The sequence below is a fragment of the Oncorhynchus masou genome, chromosome 16, assembly GCF_036934945.1.
Source record: "Oncorhynchus masou masou isolate Uvic2021 chromosome 16, UVic_Omas_1.1, whole genome shotgun sequence".
Classification (NCBI taxonomy): Eukaryota; Metazoa; Chordata; class Actinopteri; order Salmoniformes; family Salmonidae; genus Oncorhynchus; species Oncorhynchus masou.
In genome coordinates, this window is record NC_088227.1 from 16,215,785 (window position 1) to 16,219,152 (window position 3,368).

Here is a 3,368-nt window from a genome sequence, read left to right on the forward strand (position 1 = left end):
CAATTACGGCACCGCCTCCATTGGCGGGGCTTCCAACATACACCAATGGCGGTGTGCTCAATTACTGAAACAGCGTTGTGACGTCTTCAGAGTTCAAATACTCTTTCGTGTCGAACAGGGCACATGATTTAGACTGATGATGCCAAATATGCAATATGTTGAACTATATTTCTTGACAGAAAAACTCAAATGTAATCTTAAAATACTGTCACTTTCATGTACACTTAAATATATGATTGCCCAATGTTTCCGGTGGAGTGAAAGTGTAAATTACTTATTTAGGCTAGTTTGGGTAGTTTCATTACAGAATGCAACGACGCCACCTGCTGATACTTTGTGATTCTAGGCTTTTTGAATATCTGACCAATTTACACCCTCGTCTGTCAGAGCAGGGTAAATACATCTCCTGTAATAAATTAGTTACATGATATGATAGACATGCATTTTGATTAAACAGATTCAACAATTACATTGCCGTTTCCTGGTTGCTAAAATGTTAATAGTTTGCCTAATTTCAGTTTATGTGACAAAACAAGTGTTGAGAATCATTGTACCATCTAAATCGCTGTGAAATATATTTTCAATAACCAAAAATATTGTATTTTATTTATTTACAATTATGGCCAGGTAAAAATGTATCAGTAGACATTTTATTTATACTTTTCAAAATTATGCTGAATATATTCACTTTCTAAGAAGCAAAACATTTGATAGAAGATAAGACTCAAGATATCAGTCTTTCAGATGCAATGCACCATTCACCTTCAACTGGAACTCTTGATCATTCATTCTTTTTTTTTCATACATTTTTACAATACAACCAATTTGGACTTTGGCCTGCTAATTTCCTGCAATTTTACATGTTTTGCCATGACTTATGCCAGGTTCATATGATATCTGAGTGAGAGTAACTAACAAAATCAATGGGGGCACCCTAGGGGTCAGGGCCCCTGGGCACGTGCCTTGATTACTATAAGGTTTAGATAGCTGGCTAGACTAACTTACCTAGCAATCTATAAAATGTTTGCTGACATGGGCTAATTGAGTGACTGTCAGTGACTGGCATAGCTGCTGATGCACTACCACATTCTGAAATTGCACGTTGTGTATTTTATGATCTACACTACATGACCAAAAGTATGTGGACACCTGCTCGTTGAACATCTCATTCCAAAATCATGGGCATTAATATGGAGTTGGTCCCCCTTTGCTGCTATAACAGCCTCCACTCTCCTGAGAAGGTTTTCCACTCGATGTTGGAACATTGATGTGGGGACTTGCTTCCATTAAGCCACAACAGCATTAGTGAGGCTGGGCACTGATTAGGCCTGGCTCGCAGTTGGAGATCCAATTCTTCCCAAAGGTGTTCCATGGGGTTGAGGTCAGGGCTTTGTGCAGGCCAGTCAAGTTATTCCACACCGATCTCGAAAAACAATTTCTGTATGGACCTCACTTTGTGCACGGGGGCATTGTCATGCTGTAACAAAATTGGAAGAACAGAATTGTCTATAATTTGACGAACTGACTTTCTGAACAGTGGCATCCTATGACGGTGCCACATTGAAAGTCACTGAGCTCTTCAGTAAGGCCATTCTACTGCCATTTTTGTCTATGGAGATTGCATGGCTGTGTGCTCGATTTTATACACCTGTCAGCAATGGGTGTGGCTAAAATTGCCAAATCCACTAAATTGAAGGGGTGTCCACATACTTTTGTATATACTGTATAGTTTATCTACAAAGTTGAGACCCCGACTTACTTCCAAAACAAACAAAAAAGCCGATTATACCGCTTATGCCTAGAAACAGCACTGAACACATCTCCCTCAAAGCAGCAGCTGCTCTTTTCAGCTCTGATGTGTTTTTGAAAAACCTTGCATTCTGAAGCTGTAATCTTTCCGTGAAAGTAATTTCAAACGGATTTTAAAGATTAAATGTTTCCCTGTCTTATCAAAACACCATATGAAATTCTGTAATTCACTGGGAGTTTTAATATGGGTGTGCTTTATTTCATGCTGTACCAGGAATCAGTGTGGTATGTAATAGTACTGGTAGCTGAGCTCCCCTCTGCATCTCTGCCAAATCTTATTCTGTCTTAGCTCTGTCAACAGGATGTCTGTGTCAGCTAGTATGAAGACAGAGGAGCACAGCCCCACACCATGAGGAAACAGTCCCACAGACAGACATCAAGGCCACATTACAGAATGAAACAGGAGGCAGGATATTCAATTGACTGAATGGAATTTTCATTATGATTAACAATTATTCAGATCACATTGGTTTATTATTGTGACATGAGGCCCTTGCATCGGGCAGAACAGCAACAAAAGCCTATATTACTACTGTATGTAATATTGCTAAAGCATAACAACTAACTACAGGCAATTCTCATTAAATGTGTTGTATATTTCATAGCTTTTTCAGCTCTGCTGAGCCTCTGTGTTGTTGAATTTGTTTGATATGGAGTGCTGTATATTTACACAGCTGTTCACAGCATTCTAATCACACACAATAAATCAGATGATCCCGATTGGAAGGAAGGAACCAGCTGGGAGCTGAGTCCACAGCCACAGCGCTTGGCTGTTTGAAAGCCCTGTTATAACTACTTCCCCATCCCCCAGGAATCCTCCTCTTGACCTGTGGGTCCATAACCAGCTAGAATTCATGACTCACTTTCTCAGTGGCCACCACAGCTGCAAGGTCAGCTGATCCCAGAGCTATGTATTGCTGAGTAAGCACTGGCCCCGGTTAGGTCACATGACATTGGGGAGCTGCCATGTGCATCCCAAATGCCACCCTATATACTGTAGTGGTCGACTATAGGTCCTGGTCAAAAGTGGTGCACTATAAAGGGAATAGGGTGCCATTTGGGACTTCTCCTGTGTCTGTCCATCCAGGGAAGATAGAGTGGACAGGACAGATAACAAAACAGCTTGGCCAGGCTGGTGTGGTGTAGGCTACTCTCAGAGGGGGCAAGCACTAACGGAAATAAAGGGTGATCATGTTTCTGTAAAAACAACTTCGGAATAGGACTTCTTTGTGGATGGATGGAATGGGGTTTGGTCAGGGAGGGAAGGGCCAGAGATCTTTTAAAAACTATACATCACAGTTGGTAAGTGCAAGACAGTGTTTTTTGTTGAGCCATCAATTGGTTTACCTGGCTTAATACAGGAAGAAGGTAGATTATTATAACTCTTTTCTTTAGGAGGTAGATCAGCTTTAATATTGCATATCTATAGATCGTAGCTTCCATCAATGTAATTGTCTGCATCGTGTCCAATTCCCCAAGGTTCATTTGTTGATTGTATGGCCTTTGACGTGATCCAATAAAAACAATTGTTCACACAAAAAAAAGGACATATGTTTTTG